Genomic DNA, 13030 nt, shown 5'->3' with positions numbered 1-13030 from the left:
TCCCACGTTCACCAAATCGCGTTATGTAACGCGGCTATTTCGCGTTCTGCCGGCCGTTTTGGGCCGGCACTCGTCCGCGATGCTCGCACCAATGACGTCGCCAAGACGGGAACGTCGTTCATCCCGGTTTAACAGCAACAACCGAGCGGGACAATATGGATAATCCCTGTTACATAATCGCACGAAATCTACATCTTCGCGTGGAATTTTAACAATTTCCAACTGTCTCATCTCATCTCCGCTGGTTACATAACGCGAATGTAATCTCATCATCGCATTGTCTCGCCATGCTTGTCTCTTTGATGTATCTTTTATGTTACTTTTATATTGATTATTGACTCCGAATATTTAAATTATTGTGCCGGCAAAAAATAACTTTGCTGAGCATATTGATCAGACGGTTCATTGTGTAACGTGGATTCCAACCAGATTTGGATGCTGTTGTGCTCAAAATAGACTTCGATTTAAAATGAACATGTGGGACATAAAAAATGATATCTGCTAGTTTTCAGCTAAAATTCATGAATGATGGATGATGTACCTATCGAATATATAATGTAAAAAAACTAATTCTGTTTGATTTTCTGACATTTCATTCATTTTGTTGACTCAAATTTTTACTGTTTGAATAAATTATTTATGGATGCCGATACGTTTCAATATGAAAAATCTTAAGCGTACGTTTTTCTCGCGTTTCAATAATTTGACGTGGGAAACTTTATGAAAAAAATTTGTTTCGGCTCGGTTCACGTTAAATGAATGCTTGCTGCGAATTTTTAATTTAGTTAAAAATAATTTTGGCTTTTATAAATATTTTTTTCTGAATATCTCTGTCAAATTGTTTTCTGTTTAAAATGTATTTCTTTTTTTAGACTCCTTCATATCTTACATGAGGGTATTAATGGAAACTAATTAATGCTAAACTCTTGGAAAAAAATAATTTGCCATAAAAATAACTAAAAAATGTTTAAAATATTCGAAAAACTTTCAGATATTTTTAAATTAATTAAGATATTGAAAAAAAATTAGTTATTTTTATATTTCTATATAACGACTGCAATTAATAAATATTTTAAGGTTTAATTCTGGTTTTAATCTTAAAATTTCTCATAGTTATTTTAATTTAATTAATACTTTTAATAGAAAAAAATATTTATTAAATATTCTGGAAAATTGATTTACAATTCTGTATGATTTTCTGGCAGCTATCAATCATTTTGTTGATTCAGTTATTTGCTGTTTGAATAAATTATTTATAGACGTCAATACTTTTCAATATGAACGATCTTAACCATTTCTCGGTTTTAACAATTTGACTTAGTACATGTTGAAAATATGATAGCGGATTATAAATTTAGTTTTAAAAATGTTTGGCTTCTTAACTTATTTCTGAACATTTTTTTTTGTGAAAATGTTCAACTGTAAAATAAATGGTTAAGGTACTTTTTTGTTTAAAAAGTATTTTTTTGGCTTCTTCATGTCTTATATAAGTGTAATAATGGAAAATAATAACATTATCTAATTAACACTTGAAACAAAAAAGTTTGCCATAAAAATAACTGAAAAAGTTTTGTCCAAACTATTCGTAAAATTAATGTAAATTGTAGAGTTATTTTCAGATTTAATCCTTCTCTTAATTAAATTTATTAAAAAAGTTTTTAGTCACTTTTATATTTTTATATGTCAACGAACTCTATTATTTTAATTAATATATATTTTAATAATTAATTCTTATTTTAATTTTAAAATATCTCATAATATAATTTAAAACTAATTAATTAATATAATTGTCCATCAAAAATTACGAAAAATTGGTGTACAAATAATTTTGTACGAATTTCTCTTTGAATAAATTATTTATAGATGCCAATAATACTTTCAATAGGAACAAATAATTTTATCTTGAGTAAGTTCCAGTTAAAAAATTATAAATTTAGTTTAGGCTTTGGCTAGAATTATTATAAGACGTTTTAATTAATATGTTATTTAATGTTATTAAAAAGTTTTTACTTATTTTTATATGTGTATTTAGTATGGCAGTTAGTAAAGTTTAATAATATAATGGCGTATAATATAAATGAATATCTTTAATTTAAAAAAGTCTATTAAAAAAATTGATGAATTGATATAAAAAATTCTGTTTGATTTTCTGACAGCTATCAATCATATTGTTGATAAAACTTTTTACTGGTTGTATAAATTATTTATAGGTGGCAATATGTTTCAATATGAATAATTTTTACTTTCTGATTTACTCACATTTCAACAATTTAACATGGAAAGCTTTCTACAAATAATTTTATCCCGACTCAGTTTCATTGAAAAGTATTTTTGACAATTATAAAGTTAATTTTAAATATTTTTGGTTTTTCAAATTATTTTTAAATAAATAATTGATAAAATTAATAAAATTAATTATACTTGTGTTGTAAATTTGTCATAAAAGTATCTGAATACTTCTTTCTAAAATATTACAAAAATTCATGGAGATTGTTGACTTATTTTTAGATAGTATTATTACAAAAAGTAGATAATTTTATATTTCTATATATGTATTTATGACTTAATATTAACACATTATAAGCGGGTCGGGTAAAAATACCCGTCTCGAGAACTGTTGATTATTATCGGGCCGGGTAATTTTTACCATTTTGAATGTATTTACTTTAAAAACGGGGTGAGATAATGTTAGTCTATTGGTTTACATACGGAACTGAAATAATTATCTCTTATTTTTTGTTATCATTCAACAACTTAGTTTGGACTATTTTGCTACCCGCCTATAGTGTGTTAATATCTTTAATTAAAAAATGTCTACAATCTTTTTTTATTTTCTGATACATTTCTGATGATTGATACGTTTTGTTAAATCAATTTTTTACTGCCTAAATAAATTATTTACATTCCAATATGAAAAATCATAATCAATTTTATCTTGTATTTGAATAATTTGACATAAAAAAATTTTACAAATACTTTTTTCATCACAGTCCTAATTTAAATTACTGCAAGTTATAAATTTGGTTCAAATATTTTAGATTTTTAACAAACAAAATTCTATGGTTAATTTATTCTTGTTGTTGTTAAATAAATATAAATATCTTTTTTAGTATTATGTTATATTTTCTATATATAAGTGGAAACAAGTAATTTAATTTAAACTGAGTATTTGAAAAATAAAATTGTTTTTTCATAAACGTAAATAAAAATCTTTTGTTCAAAATTCAGTAGAATTTGTTGTTAATTAGAAAATTTATTGCCCATTTATTCTTATGAAACGATTTTCTAACAAATAAGTTATTCTAAAATTCCCTTTTTTGACTGGATAAATATAGAAAAATTATTATAGATTTTAGAATTATTTTCATTCATATAAATAACTGTCTATTATTTAGTTATATTTATACCATCATTTGAAAAGTGTTTTTATTCTTTATTTAAGCTATTTTGCTGGCCAAAAGTGTGAGATAAACTTTTAAAAAATAGTGTTTATTACTAAAAAAATTTACATTCCTACAAAAAATTTTCATGATGTTTGTCAAACAAAAGAAAGGTATCTCGTTTTCATTTGAATTATTGTTTGTGCTTATAATAGTTATCAAAGTACTTTTGACTTTTTACGACTTCACTGTATATTTATGGATGTAGTTCTGAAAGTTTGTAATCTTTCAGCCTGATTATAATATTAAAACATCACGTAATATAAATTACTACCATCAATTTTAAAAAATACGAAGTCTTAAAGACAGTTAATTTAATATTTTAAATGGCATAAAAATCCATTTCCAATAAATTCACCTTGTCTATTTTTATATCTTGAAATTACCAGTTTATCGATTAATTCGAAAGTCAAAGTTGTTATGCCAACCCAAAAATAACACTCTCTATAAGTAAATTTAGCTAATTCACGTAAATAATAAATCGTTTTCGGCACACGGTACATTTGTTTGCCGTCGCATTCATTCCGTCGGGCTCATAACGAATTCTTTAAGATAACTCGCGATTGTTGACTGCCTTACGCTCACCGCAGAACACCGATATCCATTATGTGTTTTTATTTTCCACAATTTTATCCGTCTTGCATTTTACATTCAGTCGGAAATTTCCAAGCTCATCGGAAAACCGCCAACGTCGTAACGGACGCGGTGGAGAACCCGTGCAATTTTCATTTATATTCGAATGCAAATCCGCAAATACACCTATTTGTCTTGCTCGTGTATCGCGGTTGTGTAATCGCGTTATTAAATTTATATGCTGTAAAGGAAAAAAGGGAAAAACTGCATCGGATTCTGGGATAATAATGTTGTTTTGGCATTAGTCAGTTTGGAATTTTCGTTTATACAATATTCAAAAGCCCGACCCGGTTTATAATTGACAGTACAAAGTGGATATTGTTGTCGCGATATTTCCTGGTACACATTTGAATATTTCAGTCACACGATTTTCCCGGAATCGTACAATGATGTAAATTGGAATCGACTTTCTAGAAACGCGAACAAAATTCAGTTTGTACATCCGTAAGATAACTTAATTGAACGTTTAATTATCAGTCAAAAATATACGAAAAAAAAAAAAACAAAACGTTTCAGGAAATTAGTCAGTTTCAGTAACACGATTTTCGTGGAACTGTACACTGATGTAAATTGGAATCGAGCTTCTAGAAACGTGAACAAAATCCATTTTGTAAATCCATAAGATGACTTAATTAAACGTTTATTCGTCAGCCAAAAAAATAAAAAAAAACTTTTCAGGAGATCCATTTCTTTCAGCAAGGATTACCCTGCCTCGTCAGATGTTGGATAAATCCGGACAATGCGGATTCGGGACAAATAAATTTATTACAAAATTCTGAATATAGAAGTGTTTTACCTTGACACAGAAATGAAATTGTGTTTACTTAGTTCCGGCTGCATTTTGAAATCCCATGAATTCGATATTGTTTGTCTGTTGTAACGGACACGAATGCTGTGCCCTTTTGGGATTTTAGTGGCCCTAGTGGATTTCACTTTCCTTCGGTGCCTCCTGACAAGTTCATGACCATCTTCAATCACTTTATTCCACATCTTAAAACTGTCTTTCTCCGGATCACTCCAATTTTTTATTACGTTGTTGCATTGTGAGAGAAATCATAAACTGAGAACGGTAAGATTCTACTTCTTCCTATTTTAGTACACCATTAGTTGGCAATTCACCGTTTAGCCGTGAGCCTGTAGTACGAGAGTACTTTGACTCTGATTCATCCGACTGGCAGTTTCCAAGGACGAAAGTCCAATTTAAGCCAACACTTCTCCCTCCAACAAACTAATTTAGACGACTAACATATGCCGTACCAACGGCATTTGAAAGCACCGAAAGAACCCTTTGTGTATCGGCCGAGCCCCAGATTCTAGGTAAATTTGTAAAGGAAAAAAACTGACATTTTGGCCCCGCGTCCAATTTTAATAGTTTCCAGGACCCGAAGTTGGGGGAGTGTGCTAAGGTTAATGTTTCCCAGGCCCGCAAAACACATCCTGCATATAAAACCACCGGGGATTCCTGTTTGAGATGCCACCTTTGCCTTTTTTTTTCTGTACTGAAAATTGTAATTTCAACGCAAAAAGTCCCTTAGTCGCGTAACGAGTTCGCAGAGAAACTTAATTATGTTTAATAATTAAGTATGGCCGAGGTGGAATTTTTTTAACTGGACGGCACAAGTGGATATTAGTTAAATTAATTTCATATTTATGTTGTTCACAAGTTGTTAACTGCGAATTAAAAATTTTTAAGGCGTTAAATTATGTCGCGACGTTAAAATTGAATTAATAACAAGCTGATGATCATTTTTATATCATCTTATAATATTTAATAGGTTACTGCTAAAGAAATTATAATTATAATTATAAATACTGTATTTCTCGTGTAGGCTCACATTAAACAAGACCCATTCATTAATTTAGGTTGAAATATGATTATATTAAATTAATTGCCTAAAAATTAAAACCATAATCTGGACAAAGTTAACAACATACAATTATCCAATGGTGGATTTATTCAATGTACAAAGAAAATTAATTGATTTCGTGTCGCACTTTGGCCAGTTTTGTTTCGGAAATGTGGCGAATGCGCCGGTTAATCCACTAACCCTGTCTCGTGCGAAGGAAAACGGTAATTCTCCATATTATGGGGGATATTAAACATCCACGTGCACAATTTATGGGACCGTACGAACTCTAATAATTGTCAAAATAATATCCTATATTTTTATCGATTGATTTATTACAACACCCCGCAGGGCTAAAGGGCAAATTATACGATGGCATTGTTCCCTCACTGAAACTCCCGAACCAAGGAAATAAGCAGCTTTGACACGACAAAAAATATATCTGGAACGATTCCCTAAAATTCCGTTCAATCCAATTTGCTTTCATACCTAATATTTATTTTTTTTTTTTTTTTTGTAAAAAATTATATCGATGCAGCAGCGTTCGAATTTATTCTTCTCGTATTATCACGCTTCCCTTCAACCTTTCATTTCCATGCAATTTTAAAGCACAGCTATTGGTATTGATTGTCGACGTTTCAATAATTAATTTTAATTAGTCACAATATTATTTTAGTTATTTAATTAAAATTTTATCCGACGTATGTTGGATTGTATTCAGACGGATTATGAAACATGTAATTGAAATATTTTAAATATTAATGCGTATTCATATTTGAAATCATCATATATTAATAAAAGGAGGATTTTCATTTTATGCTTAACTATTTTAAAATATTTTATCTGGTGCATTGATAATGGATGAGATAACTAAAGGGCTTTTGTAGCATTATAATTTTTGTATATTTTATAGATTTGCACTAAATACATTCTAAAAATCAAATTACCAAAATTATGCACATGACTAAATAAAATCACATTTTATGAAAATATTGGACAGTAATTCATCTAAGTAACACACATTTTTTTTTTCATGAAATCTATAATATAAATATTGTTGCATTTTTCAATTCTACGTAGAATTCTGGACCTATTGTTGTTTTCTCTTTATTTGTTTTTGAGATATTTAATTTTTTCAAAATTTGTTTACATATGAAGTAATTACATAAAATGTCTTGTATTACTAATGATTTTAATTCTAAAAAGCTGATTTTTTAGTGTAAACGTTAATAAAAGAATATCTTATAAAGTGTTATTAAAATTATTGCAAAATATTATACAGGGTGTTTGGTATATCTGCTTATTTTTTTCTTTTATAAAAAATGTTTTATCTTATTTAAAATTGAATTACCAGAAAATGTTCTACACCTGCCGAGGCACAATTATAATTTTTAATTTTATGTTATACCATATCTTAAAGTTTAAATTAATATTTACCAATATATTACCATAAATGTGAAACAAAAATAAAAAAATGAACTAAAATTTCTTATATTACTAACAATTTTAATGTTGGAAAGCTAATCTTTAATATGCACGTTAAAACGAGATCATTTTATCGAAAGCTATTAATATTATTCATCAATATTATACAGGGTGTTTGGTATATCCGTTTATTTTTTCATTTTTTAAATGTTCAATGTCTTTCTTATTTTAAATTGAATTTCTATAAAATTTTCACACTAGCCAAGGCATAATTATAATTTTTAATTTTTTTGTTATACCATATCTTATAATTAAAATTAAAATTTTACCAATATATTATTATTGTATATTATATGTCTTATTGACTAAAATTTCTTATATTACTGACAATTTTAATGTTGAAAAGTTAATCTTTGGTATGCACGTTAATATAAAAGTATTGTATCAAAAGTATTAATATTATTCAAAAATATTATATAGGGTGTTTGGTATGTCCGTTTATTTTTCCCCCTTTTAAATGTTCAATGACTCTTATTTCACATGGAATTACCATAAAAATTTCACACCAATCAAAGCAGAATTTTAATTTTTATTCATATATGTGAAATGTGACTCGCGTCAGATATTTTTAATTATTTTTTTTTCACATTTTATTTTTATAACTTGTGATGTTTTGCTTAAAAATATTCAGAAAGGTGAAATACTCATTCATATTATTTGTAAAGCATGAAATTTGAAGCTATTTAAAGTATATTACATATTTTTAGTAATATGTCTGTAAATATTCATGTTAGATATTGTATGCCACAACATGTCAATGGAGAATAAAATTCTGAGTCGAATCATGTGAAAATTTTATGATCACTCCATTTGTTGTTTCCGTTTGGAATATGAATGTTATTGGCATTTGAAGTGGGAAAAAAGTAAACGAAATTTCCAAACAACCCTTTTAATATTTCAGAATACTATTAAATACTTTTGATATGACTATTTTCCCACATGTGTACCAAGAATGAACTTTTCAATATTATAATGGCTAGTAATACAGATATTTTAGTTAGTAACTCTAGGTGTGATAATTTTTGGACAAAAATTAATGTTAAATATAAATGGTGATAGAAAATCGGTTCAAAATTTTACATTGAATTCAAAAATACAATAATATTTAATAAAAATAATACTATTATTTAATATAACTTATAATTAATTACTTGGGTGAATCACCTTATGTACGCAATATGTATTTATCACTACAGACATAATTTCATTAGAAAAATTCCAATTTATTTAATGTTATAGACTATTAATAGTTTGCAATATTACTTTTTGATTTTTGGTTCGAAGTAATTCTGAAAAATGCTGTACTCATTGGAAAATTATATTTTTCTTCAATAAAAAATGTTCTAATATATTTATCTATTACTTTCTTTTGTTATTCATTTTATATATTTTTTATTTGTGTGGCTTTGCTAAAATTAGAGAGAACTGTGCAAAATTTTTTGAAATAATCCACTTTAATTAATCAAATCAATTAATTCGAATTGGCTTTAATATTAAATCGGCCCATTTTACGACATTATAATTGAGTGAAATTATGGTTAAACATCATTAACCTAATCGATTGTATTCGTGGGTCAATCAACCCTAAGTTGGGCCCGCGTCCCGAATATTAGGTATTTAGGGGTGTGCCAACGCTTCCGTTGCGCAACGAGACAAAGCAAATTTTATCAGACCGACGACATCGGCGGAATGTTCGACTAGATTTGCACACGTACGACACCACGTCCTTCGCCCCATTTACGGCGTTTCGTGTAAGCAGCGCCACCAGAAATAGGTCAAACAGAATGGTGGACGAATTTCTCACAACCGTACCCGCGACGGCCGCTATTTATTAACCCTCGAATAACTTATTTCGTTGACGTCTCGTGGTCTGGACGTGGTCCCTTTTCTGCGGGCTTGACATCAGTTTCACCGGTGCTCTCGACCGTGCACGGGGCCCGAGATCTTCTGCGGCGAACGTCGTCCCCTCCTGATCGGCCAATGCAAAACCGAATTTTGCGGCTTGTATCTGACCGTAAGCGCCGATTCCGGTGCTCGTGTTCAAGACGCGACCGCGGTGAAACTTCGTCGAAAATGCCGGATGAAAGGCCACTTTTGCTCCGCCTAATACCTTTGCCCGGTCTCTTGCGTCGCGTTGTCTTTGACAAAGCCGGTGCTGCATGCACCATTGTCTTCTCGACCCCTTTCTCTCGAAGGATTAACGACGATACGACTCCGAGAGGGTTGCTATAAATAACTTTTTTGAACATTTTTTTCAATTAATATCCAATTTGCACGCACGTTTCCTTCAAGGCGAGGTCCCTAATTAAACTGTTAAGTATTTGGAAATTCGTTTTGGAAGTTTTCTTTTTTTTTTCTTCTTTTTAAAAGATCGTTCTCAATGGAGCACCGCAACTCACCATCAATCTTTTATTCATTTTGAACGTGCGACAACCATGAAATTGATGTTCTTGTGGAGAAACATTTTGGATGTAAACTGTAACAATGTTTGCGAACGCAGCGAGATTAAGCTATTTTTACCGAGGGTTTTAGTGTGTAACAAAGTTTAAATATTCGTATAAAATTTAAACGTTTCCCCTTTTATTATTGAGTGTAAACTGCTATTTTACTACTGCATGTGTGTTTTATTTCTTGCATTCCCTTTTTCTAACGACCTAAAGAAAATATTTATTTAATTTTTTTAATAATAAATGCAGTGTGGTTCATTTAAGATGAAAACAGCCTTGTAACGTTTATTTATACATGACTTAGCTGAAGTCTTTTATAATATTTTTTATAATAGAAAAATTTCATAAAAAATGTCGACAACGTTTTTATTTCAAAAAGAAACATGAAACTGGATTTGTCTTTAAAAATCAAGCTGTCCCAAAATATATAATTTGTGATGTATTAAATTATTCTAGCTGATATAAAATATATTCATAAAGATTAAGAAATACTTCAAGATTTTCCAAAAATATCATTTTATCTTATCATAAGTTATATGATTTTGGAAAGTGTTAATAACATTTTTGTTAAATTTTTTTTCTGGCAGAAAATTTTTACAAGCAGGTTTTGGCAAAATATAAAGTACTATATGACCTAAAAATTTCAAGATAATATGTACAAAAAATGTATATATAATAACTAAAAAATATTGACGTTTTTTTTTTTAATGGAAACGTATGACTAAATTTTCTTTAAAAATCAATCATTTTATGTTATAATAAATTATATGGATATTGGAAAGTATTAATGTTTAATTTTATTGTTACAAAATATAAGATACTATTTAAAAAAAAATTATTAAAAATAAAAATTATCAATTTTATATCAATGGAAACTGAATTTGTCTTTGAAAATTAAACTGTCCCAAAATATAATATATAATATAAAATATAAATATAATTTGTGATGTATTAAATTATTCTAGCTGAGAAAAAAATATTATTTTCATAGAGAATAAGAAATATCTTAATATTTACTAAAAATATTATTTTATCTTATCATAAATTATGGTTTTCGAAAATGTTAATAATTTTTTTGTTTAATTTTTTTCTCTCAAATGGTATATAAAATATTAGTTTCATAGACAATCATATTAATATACCTCGAAATTTATCAAAAATATCATTTTATTTGATTTGAGAAGTGTAATAAGTTTTATGTTATTTTTTTTTTTGACAACGTGTGAAACTTTTTACAGACACTTTTGACGTAATAAGGTACTATCTTAAAAAATATATATCACCTAAAAATGTCGAAATAATATTTGCAAAAAAAATTATAAAAAATAAAAAATATCGACAACGTTTGTATTTCAAATGGAAACCTTGAACTGGAACTTTTCTTTAAAAATCAAGCTGTCCCAAAATATATATATTAAATCTATTAAATTATTCTAGCTGAGATGAATTATTATTTTCATTGACAATAGGAAATATCCTCCGATTTGCCAAAAATATCATTATATGGTTAATAACTTATTTATTCAATTTATTACAAAATAGAAACTTTAATTGGCACTGATTTTAAAAATCAATCTGAATTATATAAATTATGATGAATCGAATTGTCTTTAGCTCAGATAAAATAATATTTTTATAAACAATAATATTGAATACCTCAAAATTTTATCTCAGGTGGGGATAATGTAATATAATGTATATAATGTGAAAAGTGTAATTTTTTGATGTATTAAATTATTTCCAGCTAAGATAAAATATTAATTAGAAAAAGACGATATGAGCAAAAAAGAAAAATTGTATAAAAAAATCGACGTTTTGATTTCAAATGGAAACTTGATTGACTTCGTCTTTAAAAAATAAAACTTTCCCAAAATAAATGATTTAAATGTTTTCAAATTAAACTTTATATTATATTAAATTCAATATAAAATTTAAATAAAGTAATGGTTTTATAATTAATATAAAGCGAATTAGAATGTATAAAAGTATATATACCAATAATGAAGTGAAATAAAATTACAATGTGGGAGGTAATAGTGCATATGTAACATTTTATTAATCGAATTATCAAACATTTGTCGTCCCATTAATTGTAAAATTAAATTTATCGACTGCTAAATCCGAAACATAACTATATTTTCAATTTAATTTCTCCAGTACGTGTACTAAATTTCAAGTTAATAACATTTATTAATGCAGTAACCCACGTATTTGAAAATTAATATCGGTTTCACTATTAAGGTATAATTTAGTATGTATTTTTTTTTTGAAAATACATTTACCCGACACTATTGATATTTTATTAAAACGGACAATCGATGCGCGTGGCAGGGTCATAATTCGAACATTACCCAACAAATATTCAATCAGAAAGCAATACGTATCCGAGACTACGTACGATGTTTCATATTTTATCCGCAGATGCATTATCGATAGTAAAGGAGAGCGGCAAAATTGCTACACCAAAATCCAATCCTAATATTGATCTCATTTATGAATGATTGATGCATCGGGTGACTATCGCCCTTTAGACAGCGACAACGAAATTGTCTACGGATATCTACCGATAAAAATTGGATAAATAATTCAGGCACATGAATGTTTAATTTTATTTTCGGGTTGACGGAACATCAAAAGCTGTGTAGCGGCAATTTTTCAGGAAGTCGCTTACGCGGGTAACCTGTCGTTTTGCGCGTGGAAATAACGGACGAAATTTCGTTCCTTGGATAAAGATTTAATGATACACAAACACAATTTTCACCTTTAAATTCGTGTATGCTCATTCACGTAGTCGAATCGGATAAATTATGTAACGCGACAAACAACTTAAGATGTTTGGAGTAAGTGAAGTGACGATTTAACACGAAATTGTCCTGAGAACATTTTTGATGTGGCACTAAAACTCGCCCGAGAATAAATTTGACAACACCTTATTCATAAATCCGTGATTACTTCTTTAATTAATTGTAAGTGAAAGTAAATTATAACAAGATCTGGTTGTCAGATGCCCGAAGTTTATTATACGCCTCTGCTGATGTCTAATTTTGGGAAATCGTTATGTATTATGATTGATGAATGCGGAAATTATAGCTGAACCGAGGTGCTTTTATTTTTTGAACAACGTTACACTAAACCCTTTAACTAACGGAATAAATTGAACGCAATAAATATCCTCGGA

The sequence above is a fragment of the Aethina tumida genome, chromosome 1, assembly GCF_024364675.1.
Source record: "Aethina tumida isolate Nest 87 chromosome 1, icAetTumi1.1, whole genome shotgun sequence".
Classification (NCBI taxonomy): domain Eukaryota; kingdom Metazoa; phylum Arthropoda; class Insecta; order Coleoptera; family Nitidulidae; genus Aethina; species Aethina tumida.
Note: the sequence above shows the minus strand (reverse complement) of the source record.